This window comes from Agelaius phoeniceus, chromosome 4 (genome assembly GCF_051311805.1).
Source record: "Agelaius phoeniceus isolate bAgePho1 chromosome 4, bAgePho1.hap1, whole genome shotgun sequence".
Lineage (NCBI taxonomy): Eukaryota > Metazoa > Chordata > Aves > Passeriformes > Icteridae > Agelaius > Agelaius phoeniceus.
Genome location: NC_135268.1, coordinates 74,972,687 through 74,990,136, shown reverse-complemented (window position 1 = coordinate 74,990,136; position 17,450 = coordinate 74,972,687). Strand labels below are relative to the sequence as shown.

Here is a 17,450-nt window from a genome sequence, read left to right as displayed (position 1 = left end):
ACTGGCCTCGACACTTAGCTTTTGGAAGAGGAGCGGACAAAATCCATCCTCGGTCGGACGTGGATGTTGAAACGTGCTCCGTGTGTGCCTCGGTGCTGTCGTTTCCAAGCTTTGGCTACGAGGCTCCTCAGGGTACCTAAGACAAAACAGAAAAGGTGACTATTGCCGTCAAAAACAGTAATCCCCGGGGCTCCTCCGCACCCCTGCCCCGGCTCACCTCAAATCTTGATTTGACTCCAGAGGGTGCCCAGAAGATACCTGCAAAAAGAATAGGTACACACTTAGCATGCTGCTGTGTAACACTCACCTATGAGTCAGCCTGCCTAAACACCGACTCACCTGCCCTCCTCTGTTCCTTGGCGTGCCTAGGGCAGCGACAGCACCTGCAAAGAAACAAAGCAGAAAAGCATGCTGAGACACTGCGAAAACACAACCTCCCAAATCTGACAAGGATGCCACACTGATACCTTAAGCTGCACACACCTGGAATGGGCATGCCCGGCCAGGATAGATGGCAAGTGGACCACCTAAAATAAAAAGTGGAGATGCTTAGAGCTGCACCAGAAACTGAGACCTCAGCAATAACAACTGCTTCTGTACACTACTCAATGCTCACCTCGCCCACTCGGCCTTGACTGCTGCTCTCAGCCTTGACTTCCTAAAAAGAGAGACAAAGAAGACTGCTCTAACAGCCATCATTTATGCTCTCTCTACAGAGACAAACAGTGACTGACCTGCTCGGGGGAATCCCCTCACCCGGGATGAGGGGCTCTGCCCTGGATTTCATCCTTCTGCACCTGAAAGAAAGGACAAAAATCAAAGAGCTGCAGGATAACTTAAGAGCTCCAGACATCTTGTGCCCATCTACAAATCCCACCTAGAGTCCAACGACACCCCACATTACAAACATCAAGTCCCCGGGACTTCTCCTATTGCACCAGGCTATGCAGCAAGGCAGAGCAGCTCCAGCACAAATGTGTGCAGACACCCGTGACACAGGACAGGACAAACAACGGGGACACAACAGGAACAGAAATCTCTGGGTAAGGAAAATGACAGCGAGCACCGAGAGGACGCAAAATTAGAAGACTGAGGTGAAACTGATGGCGGGCTGATGAAGTTCAGAGAACCCTGGAGGAAGAAGATGCTAACTGAATTATTTATTCCAAGAACTGCAAAGATGGATGCCCGAGAATCCTATGGTCAGAAGCCTCTACCTGTCCCCACATTCTTACAAGTCCTAATCCATCATAACAGAACCTTGCAGGGTGCAGCTGTCCATACAGCTCAGAACAAGACCTGAAAAGACATCTGACCGGATGCTTCGAAAAAGAGTTGCCATTCTGATACCTGTCTGAGCTGCCGAGTTAAAAGTTCCATGGCATCGGTGCCAGGGCAAGGAACGCTGAGAGTACAGATACTAAGACTGATGCCAAGGTTTCTGACAGGCCCCTCAAAGGGCTATGATAAAAGACATGAGATATCCAACAACACATAATACACAAAAGACAAGTGACACAATACACACTGGGACTGCTCTGCCCCGCTCACCTCAGCACTGGGATCAAAAGTGAGATTTTGCTTTTATGGGGCCTAAGGGGCCACTTCATGGACACTCCTCACCTCCAAAGCAGACTCAAAAACCCATCCCAGTAATTCCCAAACCAGCACCCTGCTTTCATCCCCCCTGGGGGTCGTAGCCCTCTACTTCTCTCTCAGACATCTCGGGATGCCGGTCTCAGGTGCAAAGAAAGTCCACCTCGTCAGCTGGGAAGGTCCTGCTGGCACCGGGCTGGTGTCTCTTCGACAGCTGTATTAAAGAAAACCAAACATCAATGCCTGATTGTGGCACCACATCGGCCAAAACCCCACAAGTCTGCTACTCACCGTGCTCCTAAGAACGCTCAGCTGCTCGGGCCGCACGCTTCGGGCACGCTCAGAGACCGAGGCCGTCGCCACAGGGGACGCCTGGATTAAGAGGAGATGAGGTGATTTGTCACGGCTGAAACCTGAGTGGACCCTCGCTCCTCCCCCCTACTTCCCTGACTCACCACAACTCCTGGGTAGCTGCCAGAGGCCACCTGGATGGCACCTTTAAATAGAAAAGTTCAGGGCTTCATCACCAAGTCCTGTAATGCATCCACAGGGCTCACATTTGCAGGAAACCCGGAGCATCGGCCAGCTGGTGACGGGGGCTTGGCATACTCCGAGTGGATTGCCTAAAGCGCACAAACGAGAATGGAAGCTTAGAGCTGCACCAGAAATTGAGACCTGAGCAATAACAACTACTTCTCTCCACTGCTCACCTTGACAGCTGGTATCCACATTTGCTTTCTAAAAAGAAAGACAAAGAACAGTGCTGTAACAGAGTCACCATTTACACTTCTGCTGCAGAGACAAACGGCGCCTCACCTGCTCGGGGGAAACCCCTCATCCGGGATGGGGCCCTCTGGCACACATTTAATCCATCTGAATCTGAAAAAAAAGTTAGGACAAGAGTCAAACTGTTGCAGGATAACTTAGGAGCTCCAGACGTCTTGTGTCTATCTACAAATCCCATCTAGAGTCCCACTACACCCCACATTACAAACTCCCAGGGACTACTCCTACTGCACCAGGCTATGCGGCAGGGCAGAGCAGCTCCGGCACAAATGTGTGTGCTGACACCCGTGACACGGGACGGGACGTGACAGACAGGGGGGACACAACAGGAACAGAAAGCTCCTGGCAAGCAAAGTGGCTGCAAGGACTCAGAGAATGCAAAAGGAGATGACCGAGATGAGACAGATGGCAAACTGATGAGGCTCAGAGAACCCTGGAGGAAGATGCTGGCTGAAGGATTTATTCCAAGAACTGCAAAGATGGATACCCAGGAATCCTACGGTCAGAATCCTCTCCCTAACCTCACATTCTTACAAGTCCTAATCCGTTGAAATGGAGCATTGCGGAGCACGGCTGTCCGTGCAGCTCAGAACAAGACCTGAAAAGCCACCTGACTGGATGCTTCCAAAGAGAGATGCAATTCTGATGCCTGTCGGAGCTCCCGAGTCAAAGGTTCAATGGCCTGGGTACCAGGCCAAGGAATGTAGAGATTACAGATGCTAACAATGATGCCACGGTTTCTGCTAGGCTCCTCAAAGGCCTAAGGTAAAGGACATGACACATCCAACCACACATAATACACAAAAGACAAGGGACACAATACACACCGGGACTGCTCTGCCCTGTACACCTCAGCACTGCGATCAAAAGTGAGACTTTGCTTTTATTTCCCCCCCAGGCCTAAGGGGCCGCTTCGTGGACACCCCCGTCTCCAAAGCGGACTCAAAAACCCCTCCCGGTGGGTCCCTGCCCTGCGCCCTGGTTTCATCCCCTCTGTGGGTCGTAGCCCTCTACTTATCTCTCAGACATCTGGGGATGCCGGTCTGTGTCAGGTGCAAAGGAAGGCTGCCTCGACAGCTGGGAAGGTCCTGCTGGCACTGTTGTTAAACAACTTCCTGTTGTTTCTTCGTCTGCTCCAATAAAGTAAACAAAATATCAATGCATAACCTCAGCAGCACATTGGCCAAAACCCAACAATTCTGCCACTCACTCTTTTCCCAAGAATGCCCGGCTCCTGGGGCCGCACGCTTCAGCCACACTCGGAGGCTGACGCCATCGTCATGGGGCACGCCTGGGCTAAGAGGAGACGAGGTGACGTGGCGTTGCTGAAACCTGAGCGGAGCCTCGCTCCTCCTCCCTACTTCCCCGACTCACCGCAACTCCTCGGCCCGTGCCCAAGGCTACCCTGGTGACACCTTTATATAGAAAAGGCAGAGGCTTCATCAACGAGTCCCGTGATTCTTCCGCAGGGCTCGGGAGAGCGGCAAACCCGGCACGTCAGCCGGTTGGTGACTGGGGCCTGGCATACTCCTAGTGGATTGCCTAAAGCGCAGAAACAGGAACAGATGCTTAGAGTTGCACCGGAAAGTGAGACTGGAGCAATAACAACTGCTTCTGTACGCTACTCAATGCTCACCTTGCCCACCTCACCTTGACTGCTGATGTCCAGCTTTGCTTCCTAAAAAGAAAAAGAACAGAGCTGTAACAGAGTCACACTTTACAATCTCCCTGCAGAGACAAGCGGTGACTGACCTGCTCAGGGGAACCTCCTCACTCGGGATGGGTGGATGGATTTTGCCCTGGATTTTATCCTTCTGCGTCTGAAAGAAAGCGAGGACAAACGTCAAAGGGCTGCAAGATATCTTCACAGCTCCAAACATCTTCTGTCTATCTAGGAATATCATCTAGAGCCCGGCAACACCCCACAAACTGCGTGTCCCTGAGCCTTGTCCTGTTGCATCAGCCTCTGCGGCAGGGCAGAGCAGCTCCGGCACAAACATGTGCAGACACCCGTGACACAGAACGTGACAAACGGGGGGACGTTAAACACGACACATTATGCTTGTGGTGAGGGTCTCGAGGGGAAAAGGCAAAAGGGACCCCAAAGACACAGTAGGTAACACGGTACACCGGACAATACGACGTGGACCGGAACTGCTCTGCCCTGCCCGCCTGCACGCTGCCATCAAATGTGGAGTCTCTCCCTTTAGCTGTCCTAAGAGGCCCCTTGGAGAAGATTGCTTTTCCCTCTGCTAATTTTTAAATCTGTCCCAAGAACTCCCAACCTGCTACCCTCCCTTCTCCAGGCCATGGCCCCCGACTTATCTTTTGGATGATCAGTGATGTGAATCCACGTTGCACCTGAAATGAGTCTGCCTCGGAGGGCCCCGTGATCACCTGTTAGCCTCTCGGTCAGCTACAATAAAGAAAAACAAAACCAACGTATGAGTTTAGAGTTATGTAGGCCAAATCCCAGCAAGTCAGCTACTTGCCCTCTCCTGAGTGTGCCTGGCTCTTTCAGGCTCCACCTTCATCCTGATTCCAAGGCTGTGGCCTTTATTATTAGTGGCACCTGGGTTAGAGAAAAGCAAAGTGAAATGGCATTCCTGTGAGTGCAGTGGATGACCTTGTGTGAGGAAAACATGTGAATGCCTCTGCTATGCTTCTGAAAAGCCTTGTGTGGGGGGGCCCTCAAATAAACACCCTTTCTCACCCTGCTGCCTGCAAACCCCCCTGCCCCCCAATAACTCCTAACTGGATACCTGCTCACCCTCCCTCTCCCAGTCACAACCCTCAACTCACCTGAAGCCTCAATCTCAAACATCATTTTTAACACTGCCAGATGCCTCCTGTGACATGATGAATCTGCTGAAAGAAGTGCTGTGCTTGACACAACCTGGGATCTCTGGAAGCTGTGCACCTCCTAAAAACAATAAAAACACAAAACAAGAACAAAACCAGAAATTGCAGATACGCTTTATCACCCCTAAACACAAAATCCGAAATCTTCACCTTAAATACTCCCTGTATTCCATGCCATTTTCTTCACAGTATCTTCAAAGCCTCTATTGCTTTAGATGCCCAGAAACACCTGCTGAAAGCAAGCTAAGCTAAAAGAGGCTCTTCACTGAAATAACAGGAGAGCTCTCACCCCAGCACACCCCAGAGACGGAATGAAGCCCCTCACCAAAAGCTGGGGTTAATATACCCCTGATGGTGCCCGCCTCCCATTCCCATGATGCCTGGGAAAAGGGAGGGGGCTAATCCCACCAAATATAGAAGCCCACAGAGCAGCTGCAGCTGTTTGGCTCCTCTGACTCAAATTCAAAGGGAGTAAAGGCCTTGTTATAGAAGAAAGCTCTTCAGAAAAATAACAGCGCTTTCTTTTTTGACACAACTACTTGGAGCAGAAGAACAGAAAAATGGTAAGACATAAAGCATTGCGTTTAGGTAGCTTACCTAGATATATTGGGTAATTTGCTGTTAACTTACATAATTATTCTGTGTTTAACAAAAGCCATCTAATAAATTAACACCCAAAACTCCAGCAGCCCAGCTGGCCCTACCAAATCTCTCTCTTGATACATACAGTAAACAAAAAAACCAAAATCCCAGCAATACCGATCAGAAGTCTAGGAAAGAAACCTCTTGAAATTAATCCTACCTCAAATACAAACCAACCCGTCCAGAAAGTTAGCTTCACTCAAAAAACTATTTACACAGAGTTAATAGGACCAAGAAATAAAACAACACACCCTATAACGACCCACCAACGAATACAACAGCGAAGGAAAAAAACCCATTTTTTTCTTTTTTTTTATTTCAACTAGCTTCCTTTATTAGCTAGAACCAAAGATTTTGCCAGGGCTGTAAAAACAACAACTTCTTTTTCTTCTTCTCCTTCTGAAATGTCCCTTCTCCTTCCCAAATTCCTTACAACTTCCGAGTTTGAATCCAAGCAAAAAGCAAAATTCATGCACTTGTGAGTCCGGTGCTCCTGTCAGATTCTGTCTCACTCCACATCTTCTTACACTTTCAGTCTGAACGCTGTCCTGCCCTGATGGGTTTGACAGAAGAATTGGCACATGTTAAGAGAGCATTTCCCTTCCTCCCTCCCTCCCTCCCCAGAGCTGGTTTCCTTAGCGCATTTCAATCGATCCCAAGCCCGCAACGATGTGCGCTCACCTCAAGGCTCACAGCAAGCACGCAGCAGCTCAGGCTGACTTGGCTCCAGGGCTCCGTGCCTTAGATAGCTGAGAAAACTTCCCATGAACCTCTGTTCCAAGACATTGGAAGGCAAACTCAGCTCCGTCTCAGCGTCTCGGTGGGAGGCGGGAGCACATCTGGCTGAGCCAAAAAAATCCCTTCTTGGGCGGCTGCACTCTGCCGGAAAGGGGAAACACGTGCTAGTGAACAGCAGCTCAGAAACAATTCTTTTCTAATGTTACCTGCTCTACTTGACTGCTCGCTAACACAAGTCTCATTTTACCATTGCAGGGAGAAGGCTGTAGGAAAATGTCTGATGAGCAGCCACAAAAGGCCTCACTCCCTGCTACACAGCCTGCAACAACCTCGGCAGAGCGGAGCAGCCAAATCACCGCACTCTCCTTGCCGTGGGCAAGGGTAGAAGATGACTGGGGGAGGCACATAAAAAGAAGGGAAACGCTCCTATAAATGCACAGCCATTTGCTTTCAGAAGCCCAGAGGTCAGGATCTTCTCTAGGAAGCCAGACGTGACATGATATTTCTAAGATTTTCTTCTTCATCGAAGGAAATGTACGTACATACCCACTCTTACAAACGTACCTACGGTTTTGGGGTTTTTTTTCTTCTGAAGCTCCAAGAATGATTTCCCACCTTGATTCATTCAGAAGAAACGGCCCCTGTGACTCAGGTCAGAAGGGCGGCCTGCGTTTTTGATCACGACAGCTTTTGGCTTTACCCTGTGAGCAGGAGCAGCCAGAGCTGAGGCTCAGCAGAGGCTGACCCCGGCCAGCCCCTTCCTCCCTTCCCTGTGTGTCACAATGACTTCCAGGCAGAAGGATGCAAAGCAGGTTTGTGTCTTTTCTCTTCAGTGCCAAGAGGTAAAAGATGTAGGCTTTGAAATAACTAATGACCCTCTCTTGGAACTCTCCCAAGGACAGTTTGAAAGCAAAGACAGAAGATTGCTGCTAAATCCATATGGGATAAGGATGAGAGCAGCAAGGATCCGAGGCCAGCAGCGTTGCCAGGCAGTGTCACGTCCCTGCCACCTTGTGACAAGGCACACAGCTGCAAAGCCCCAAAGCCTGCAAGCCCTGGAGCTGCCGCACGGATGGACCTGGTTCCCTTCCCAGGTGCCCAGAGGGACACCTGAGGGCAGGTGTCGTCCCCCGCCCCCCGAGGGCGCACCCAGAGCCCCGGGCAGGGACGGAGTCACTGACGGCTCTCTGGGGACGAGACCCTCCCTGCAGGTGACACCGGCTTGTCCTCTCCCTGTGGCACAGGGACCTCCAGGCTCTAGGACCAGCCTCATTTTGTCAGCATCCAGGTGCTGTGCTAGAGCCAGAGGGGTCAAGGCTTTCCAGAACCATAGGATCCGTAGCATCCTTGCGGTTGGAAAAGCCTTCTAAGGACATCGAGCCCAGCTGCTGCCCCCCCAAGTCAGGTCCCTAAACACCACATCTTGACATCCTTGACATGTCTCCAGGCATGGGGACTTTCCTGGGCAGCCTGCTCCTACGCCTCAGCACCCTTTCAGGGAAGAAATTTTCCCTCCAATCCAATCTAAGCCTTCCCTGCTGCAAGTTGAGGCCATTTCCTTTTGCCGTGTCACTTCTTACCTGGGAGACCTCGGTACTTCAACCTTACCTGCTCCTTCCCTAGGCGGTCTCTGGCTTGGCTGGAGGAGAGGAGAAACACTCCCACCACAGGAATGGCAGCTCAGGAGGTCCCACACCAAGGCCAGGGGGAGCAGCCGTCCTCGCCAGAGCTCGCACGTCCCTTCTTCTCAGAGATTGGCTCTGCTTTTCCTCCCGGGCAGATCTCTGCTGAGTGCTTCACACTTGCCTGTTTGGAGGAGGGGGGGAAAAGAGGTTAGCCAAGTTTTTTATCCAGACTTAGCTGCTGGCTTTGCCTCCTCCTGACTTCCTTCTGCTAAGAAAACAGCTGCCTTTGGACTTCTAGGGGCAACTTGCACGTCATGCCTGAAAAGGAACTACAGAAAAGCGCCTCATTTATAAAGCCTCAGCCAAGAAGACAGACAGCCATGGCAGGCACCAGGCCAGCTCTGCTCCTCCTTCAAGTTGTTCCCAAAGCTGCTGGAAGAACTGAAGGCTACTTTGGCCTTCCATTGCTCTGCTTGTCCCGAGAAAGAGCTTTGAGTGTTGTTACCCCTCCAGAAAGGAAGGGCCTTTCTGTCTCACACGCTCGGTGACACAAGGCTACGCAGCCTCTGCTCCAGGTGGGAAGGGCTTCCTTCCTCCTCTGGCACCTGGCTGGCACAGGGCACAGGTTGCTCAGAGGTCCCGGGGCTGCCCCACCGCTGCAAGTGCTCAAGGCCCGTCGGTGCTCTGCGATGAGGCTCTGAGCAAGCTGCTCTATGGAAGCACGTCCCTGCCCACGGCAGCAGCAGCCTTGGAATGAGGTGATCTTTAGAGCCCCTTGCAACCTGAATTCTTCCATGATTCTGGGAACTGAAAAAAGCGGGGAAAGAAATCTGTAAAGGTCACTAAATGCATCAAAGCACATCCCCATGGATCCAATCCTCAGCAGCCCATGCAAGGCAAGGTCAGAGCTCTCTGCCCACCGAGGACACGGCAAGCAGCACGGACCTTTCTCCCACTCTCCAGCACGGAGAAGTGGGAAGGCAGAGGGAGTCCGTCTGTTTACAGACACCGGAGGGCGGCGGGACGGGGCGGGGCGGGGCGGACGGTCTTACCTTGCAAAGCTGGCGGCAGAAAGGGCGGGCAGCGCCGCCGCCCCGCCGGGATTTTCCGGCCCGCCGTCGCTTCCTGGAGAGGCGCGTGTGCGGGCTCGGGGGGGGGTGCAGCTCCGTTCCGACGGCGTTCGCCCGCCCCCGCTCGCTGCCCCCGGCCCGCGGAGCGCTACGACCGCGCCTCCGCCGCCCGCCGAAAGCGGCCCCGCCGGGCCGCCCCCCCCCCCGGCCATTCTTCTCAGCCATCGTGTCCCTTTTGCACTCCTGAACGTCTTTCACCCCTCCCGGCCATTTACCGAGCCCGCCCCGCCCGCCCCTCGCTCCCGCCCGCCCCTCGCTCCCGCCCCGCCCCTCGCTCCCGCCCCGCCCGCCCCTCGCTCCCGCCCCTCGCCCTTGCCTCGCTCGGCAGCCGCGCCCTTGCCCCGCCCCCGGCAGCCAGCGGCGAGGGGCAGGGCGCTGGCTCGGGGGGCTGCAGTACCGCGCTCTGGCCACAGGGCGGCAGACTCCCGGGTCCGCGATATCCCCGCCCTTTTGGCCGCCATTTTGAGAAGGTCAAAAAAAAAAAAAAATATCCCGCGACATTGGCGACGCGCCACTCCCAACATGGCGGCCGAGAGAGGACCCCCTCGGGCGAGAGAGGCGGTTACTCACATGCCGGTCAGAAACACGCCAAAATACGCCCGCCCGCGGCGCCACTGACCACACAGCCCGTGTCGGGTACACCTAAAACGCAAGAGAAAATCCCGCCGGGGCTGCGCCGGCGTCGGTGTTCCGTGCAGGCAGTCCGGATAGACACACCGGGGTCCTCCGCTTTCCCGCCCTTTTGGCCGCCATTTTCAGAAGGTCAAACAAACTCCCGCGACATTGGTGACACGCCACTCCCAACATGGCGGCCCAGAGAGGCCCCCTCGGCCGAGAGAGGCGGTTACTCACATGCCGGTCCGAAACACGCCAAAATACGCCCGCCCACGGCGCCGCTGACCCCACAGCCCATGTTGGGTACACCTAAAACGCCACAAAAATTCCGCCGGGGCTGCGCCGGCGTCCGTGTTCCGTGCAGGCAGTCCGGATAGACACACCAGGGTCCTCCGCTTTCCCGCCCTTTTCGCCGCCATTTTCAGAAGGTCAAACAAACTCCGCCACGCGCCACGCCCAAGAGGGCTGCCTGGCGGCGGCGCCGGGCTGCAGTACCGCGCTCTGCCCACAAGGCGGCAGCACTGCCGCCCACCCCAGCCGGGGGCGCCGCGCGCCTTGGGCCTGCGGGCGGCCAAGGCGGCAAAAAAGAACAGGGGCCATCCCCCCCAAAAACTCCTCTAAAAATAAATGCCAGAAACCTGCCTCTTACCAAACAAGAACCAAATAAGCCCCCTTTCTTTCATGCCTTCTTGAAATAAATTTGATAGTTCTAGTTTTCCTAGTTCTATTCACACGCATATTTAGACCGGACAGTGATGTGTTACGTCCTTTATACCATCTATTATGCCTATTCCTATTATCTGTATTTATTCATACTTTGTGGTTTTAGCAATATCATTATATATTGACTGTATATTTCTCGACTTCCATTTAGATTTCTATCATACTTTTATTCTTCCAAAAAAAATCCCATCTCTAACCAAACAAATACCAAACAACCCTTCTTTTCAACTCTATTGAAATAGTTTTATATTTAGAGCTTGCATAATTAGATTCACTTTTATAGTCACCGTTTATACTGATGCATTCCATTCATCATTACATATCACATATCTATTATTCACATCATAGAGATAAATCATTATTTTTATCATGTACCAAATCTACTGCTACAACTTCTTTTTTCTAATATTTTCAATTTTTATATCCATCTTGATGTATTCATGAGATCTTTTTACAAGTAGATTTCTACCTTTCTATCATTTGTATTTGTAGTTTTTATAATAAAACCCCTGCTTTTGCCAAGTAAAAAACAAAACCATCCTTTCTTTTAAACTACTTTTAATAATGTTGTTGTATTTACAGTTACCATATCTATAATGTTTTAGATATTATATCATAGTGATGTACTAGATTTATAGCCGTTTCCTATAATATACCATCATAAGATCTATACGGTATCACTTGTATTACGTGTTGTATGGATTTATGTCACTTTACATTTACAATCCTTTAATAATTTGATCTATATATCTGCATAGATTCGCAACACATTTCTAGATTTAAAATTTCCTTTGAGCTGTGTTTATATTTAGCATCTCTATTGATATATCTATCAACATACACAATGCTCTTTGAAAAATACAATATCTTATTGGAATATATCATGACTTAAGTTACCTGTTAAATTTTAAATAGAGATCGAATAGATCAAAATGAAAGTTTATTCCCATTTCTACACATCTACTCGTTTTGTTTAAAGATAGCTATCCTTAGAATTTTACATTTAAAATCCAATTCCTAAATGCAATGACAAAACAAACAGCATCGAATTCCCACCAATGTCTTCCAAAACCATCAAGATACCTCCACCAGCCAAACGACTGCCAGCGAAAAAAACACACAACACTCTTTTCACTAACAGTTCTCATCACATCAGAAAAATGGAACCAAACGAAAAGAAAACCCTTGAGAAACACACGCAGCAAATCACAAAAACCTCTAAAAAAACCCAAACCAACTCGCTCAACTCCAATCAGTGCCACTGACCCTGAACGTTATTTTAAAAACTAACCAAAATTCTACATCTACACTAACTCAAAGAATAAGCAATACTCTGTCAAAAGAACTTTAGAAAGCGAACTAATGAACGAAATAGAAAAAAAACAAAAAATCTCAACCACTAAAAAATAAGAAAATAACTACCCAAAAAAAAAAAAAAAACCCTACTTAAAAAGACCCACCATATAAATACCCACGTTCCCAAAAATAAAACTGATCAGTAACCACCAAATACGTCAAAGGACAACAAGAAACCAAAAGAAAAAAAAAAGAAAAAAACAAAAAAAACCAAAAGAAAATACATTTGTAAAACAAAAGTCCCCCAAACCAAAGCAACTTTAATTTACCTCAAAAAAATTATTCCCAACTGAAGAATAAACGCATAGAGCCTCATTCGATCAAAATAAAAATACCACCCAGAAATAAACACAAAGCCGAAAGAGAAACGTAACCATTGACAAGATCTCCCAAATGATCCGTCACAATAAAACGTACACTACAATCAAACAAACCAAAGAAATAAAAGCCCTGGAAGACGAGAAACACAAACGCAATTAGAGAGATTTTAAAAACCCCGCCGCTATTAACGACACGACGCCACCTCGAACCCACCGAAACAAACGCTACACGCCCACGCTAATAAAAGCCACGGCGACAGAATTAAAATCCGAGCCGCTGCTTCACGCAACGACCCGTAGAAACCATTGCACGCCTTTAAAAACAGAATAGCCCGGCAAAAAAAATATCCGACTACAGAACTCGATTCAAACCAAACCTTTATCGTCACCACCCGAAGAACCGAGAACCGTACCGGTCAGGAAGAACGCCATAGCCCTTAGCGCACACCCACTGCGACCAGAACAAACCCGTGCGATCGATCCCTACAAAGCACCTCCGAACCACGACACCCAAGAACTTGCGGCAGCCCAACCCCGCGCTGCCGGCCCCGGACGGAGCGCGGCTCCCGGCGGCAAAGCGGCTCCTCCGGCGGCTGCTCCGGCGCGCAGGGGCGGCGCCGCCCCGGAGACCCCCCCCGCCCCCGCCCGCTCCCCCTGCCCGGGGGGCCCCGGCGGCGCCCGAGCCCCGCGCCCGGAGCGGACAGAGCGGCCGGCACCGGCCGGGCCGGCGCAGCAGCGCCCGCGCCGCCTCTGCCGCCCTTGGCCGGCCCGGCGCCAGCTGCCCTCGGCTCCGCACGGCGGCTCGCACCGGCAAAGCGGCTCCGCCGCTGCCGCGCCAAATTCCCCGTGCGCCTCGGCACCCGCCCGGCCCGGGCCGGCAGCGCTCCCGAGCGGCAACGCTCCGGCCCGGGCCGCGGCCACAAGAAGCGCCCTCAAATGCAGCGGCACAGCCCGACTGCAGCCCTGCAAACGCCGCCAGAGCTGCGGCTTCCCGCAACTCAACCCCGAAACTGACGCCGCGGGCGGCGCTCACCTCGCTTCAACAAGGGCAAAGAAATGGCTTCTCCCCTTCAAGTTCATCCCCTAGGAGAGCAGAAAAGAAGGGGCTTTCCTCCAATGAAATCCTTCAAGCCATGTGCAAGGGGGGATTTTGACCTCCATTCAAACCCTTGCTAAGGAGGGACACCAGCGCTGTCCCCTCCATTTAAACCTTAGGATGATGAAAATGGGCTGGCTACCTTCAAATCAAAGCCATCCGATGACAACAATACTTTGCCCATTCCCGTTCAAATGGAACGCAGGGATTCCCTGTCACCCCTGGGATACCCCTAACAGCCGGGAAAAGGCAGCTTTTCCTTCAATCGACATCCTTGGAACCGCAAGCGAAAGCGGATCCCCCCCAGTTCCAACACAGACAATATTAGGAGAGTAGCTGCTTGCCTCTCCTTCATTTCTTTTGTCTTCACAAGCTCCCTTTTTGTTCCTGGGGAAGCGGGGAGGGGGGACTGCCAAGATCCAATTGAAAAGGGAAAGGACCAAAGTCCCCGCTCCAAATCCACACGCGCTCACCCGTTCGGCTGCTGCTTCCCGGCGCAAAGATTCGTCCCTCGGCACCTCCTTGAAGCGATGCTCCGCGGATCCAAGCGCGTATCCAGGTGTTCGCCCAGACGCTGCGAGAAGCTCTCGCAGTCCTTCCATGAGACAGCCCCGGGAGCCCCCCCGTGAACCCCTCTACTCAGCAGCTCCATGCAAAAGGGAGCTGAGGCGAAGCCTCCCCCTAAAACAGCCTCGCACCCCCCCCCCCCCCCCCGGCAGGAGCCGGCCCCTCATCATCCTCACAGCTCACACCTGGGGCTGCTCCGAGCCCCCCATCATCCTCACAGCTCACACCTGGCGCTGATGCCACTCTCCAACAGCGCCTCTCCCCGTCCAGCACACAGCCCGCTTCTCACAGACACAGAGCCAACAGAAATCTGCTCCGGGTGCTGGCTTTTCTGAGTCCGTCTGCTTCCACAATTCAGACACGGACGTGCGCTGATGGCACTGAGGGAAAGCTTTCCAGTGCACAAAACTGTCATTCTGGTAGCGCGCTTTGAGACGCCTTCAGAAAAAGCAGAATCAGCGCCGCCTCCTAAGAGCCCTGCTGAGGAACCCCGCCCTCCTTGGGACACCCAATGCAGCAGAGCTCGAAAAACGAGGGCAAAAGTCAAGCTTGGAGTGGAAAAAGACAATAGAAATACAGCAGCCTTTCAAGAAAGCCTTCACACAGTAATAGTGGGAGCCGGTCACATTTCTTCTTTCCTTGCTCTCTGGAATGACATCAATACGAAGTAAAAAACCCACACGAAACACAAGGCAGAGCTGGGATTTGACACGTCTTCCTTTTGGCTCTCGGGATGACAAGCGCCTCTTCCGGGACTGCGACACGCTTTGGGCGCTGGCAGAGAACGGAGGCAAAAGGTGCCAGAGAGCCCTTTCTATCGCCTTCAGCCCCTGCAGCTGTTCTGAGGGTTCCAGGGCACAGCTCGGTCCGTTCCTAGATCAAAACCTCACGGCAATATCTTCAGAACTACTACCCATCTCCAGTCGGAACCTTCTACATTCCTGTAAACAAATGAGTGCATAGAGAGGGTTTCTCCCCAGCTGAGTTTAGAGACCAATTCCTATTCTTTAGCAATACCTAGAAAACCGAATGCCTTGCCAGGTTTTAGCATCCTACACCCACTCACCCCTCCCTGTGCATTTGGTGGCAGCTTTGGGTCCCTCCGGGGGACGGCACCCAGCGTGACCCCCGCCCCTCGCCCGCCCCCCACCTGCTCCTGCACCGCCGTGGGGCTCCCTCTCCCGGGCACCTTGGGGTGCCCCCAACGGCATCAGAGCCCCGAGTCTTCACCCCGCCTTTCCCTGACCCCCAAAGAAGGCTCCGAACGAATCCGACTGCCCCGGACAGCAGCGCAGCGCTTCCCCCAAGCCCTTCCCACACGTGCACGGCCCCAGCAAGGGATTCTGCTGCAACAAGAAAGGGGGGGCAGCCCCCAGAAGGCTTGAGGTTCCTGCCCAGCCTCGCTGTCACGGGCCAGGGGCAGCGAGAGAGGGAGCGGCACAGACGGCGGGGACGGCCCGGCACGGAGCGGGGGCCGCTCTCAGCGCGATGCCGGCAAAGCCGCAGCTCCGGCGCTGTCGGCCGCGCTGCTTGAGCGGCACGGGGGGATCCGCCGAGAGCCTCCGGCCCCGCGCGGGGACTCCCGCAAGGGCCCAGGGGCGCCGGGCTCCGGCCCTCGGGGCTTTATTCTCCGGCAGCCCGAGCCCCGCGGCTGCGGGGCAAAGAAGGAAAGGGGGCACGGGAAGAGAGGAGCGAGAGCAGGGCACGACAAAGGGCGGCGAGGGAGCTCGGGCTGTGCAGGAAAGCGGCACGGGAAGGGAAAGCCCGGGACGAGGGTACACGGAGGCTGGGCAGAGGAAGGAGACAGGGGGAACAGAAGGGAGTAGCGGGCTAGGGACAGGACAGGAAGGAGCCGGCTTTGCGGGGGGAGAGGGAATGGGGGAAAGGGAGCGAGAGAAGGCGAATACGGGGAGAAGGAAGGAGGGCTAGAGAGAGGGACAGGCGGGGAAGCCTCCCAGAGCCCCGGCTGCACCCCGAGCCCGGCCCGGCGCCTCGCCCTGCCCGGGATGCTGCGGCGCTCGGCGGAGCTCGGCTCGCTCCTGAGACGCTCGGCTCCGGTCGGCTCTTGGCGCCTCAACTCGGCTCTTGGCGCCTGCATTCGCCTCTTCGGCCGAGCTCGCCTCGCTTCGGCCCAACTCCCAGCCGCTCTGTGCCTTCGGCGCGCCTCGGCTCCGCTCGCCTCGCCTCGGCTCCCCGACGGCGGGCGGGCAAGCGCCGCCGCCTCCCGTTCAGCTCGCCCGGCTCGGGGCTCTCCCGCTGCCGCGTCCCGCGGGCGGCCCGGCCACGGCGCGGACACGACCGGGAGCGCGGGCTCGGGCAGGAGCTCATTAGGCTGGGAGCGCACTGGCGCTAAGCAGCGCGCACGAGAGCAGCAGGCTCGCTTCGCCTGAGCTCGGCTCGCTTCGCTTCAGGCAGCCTCGGAAGCCTCGCCTCGGTTCGCTCGAGGCCCTCAGGGTCGGCCGCTCTCGCCTTGCTTCGGCCGAGCTCGTGCGATTCCCCCGAAGGCGGCGGCGTTCGGTTGTGGTTTTAGAAATATCCTCCTCTATCGATTGGATCTCTCTACAGTTAGATTTATATTTCTAGAATACTTCTATTAATCCAAATAAAAACCCCATCTCTAACCAAATAAATACAAGAAAACACCTTCTTTTAAATGGTATCGAAATATTTTTATACTTTGTATAGTTATACTCACATTTATATTTATCGTTTCTTTTGATGCAATCTATTAATAATTATCTATAATATCTATAAAATTCTAGACATGTATTTAAAGTATTATCTATATTATGTATCGTATCTACTGCTGCAACTGATTTTTTCTTCTAGCTTTAAACTTTATCTGTATGTATTTATGATATCTTTCTAGACTTAGATTTCTACCTTCATATTCTTTGTATTTATCATTTTTATCATCAAAACCCTGCCTATTGACAAGTTAAAAAAAACGCTTTCTTTAACGATCTAAAAAATATTTTTATATTTATAATTTTCCTATTTCTATTTATAATTTGCTCTCTAGTACGTGATAACATACCTGCTCCTGCACCGCAGTGGGGCTCCCTCTCCTGGGCACCTCGGGGTGCCCCCAGTGGCATCAGAGCCCCGAGTCTTCACCCCCCCCCCTTTTCCTCTAGTTAGAAACTACACTGGAACTTTTTTCTGGAAACAAAGACATGACCTAAATCCTCTCCCCGTGTCCTAGACAGATAGATGTTCAGTTCTTAGTTGACTGGGCAGCAGTTTCTTCAATAGAATGATAAACAATATGGAAACGTTTTAGCTACAAGCAAATAGGCAAATCTGAACAAGGTCCTGGTGGCCAGCCACTGCAGTTCTTTTGAAGCAACTTTTTAAACAATCAAATACTGATACCACAAAAAATAAAGCAAAA

The 17,450-nt window shown here is 52.5% G+C and overlaps 1 long non-coding RNA gene across 1 annotated transcript; it reads right to left on the bottom strand.

The window, feature by feature from the left end:
• Positions 1-6,180: 6,180 nt before the first annotated feature.
• On the bottom strand, positions 6,181-9,505 carry LOC143694002 (uncharacterized). Its single transcript, XR_013182195.1, has 3 exons — positions 8,233-9,505; positions 6,568-6,765; positions 6,181-6,439 (listed from the first exon to the last, which is right to left on the bottom strand). It is a non-coding gene; the product is annotated as an uncharacterized LOC143694002 (long non-coding RNA).
• Positions 9,506-17,450: the final 7,945 nt, after the last annotated feature.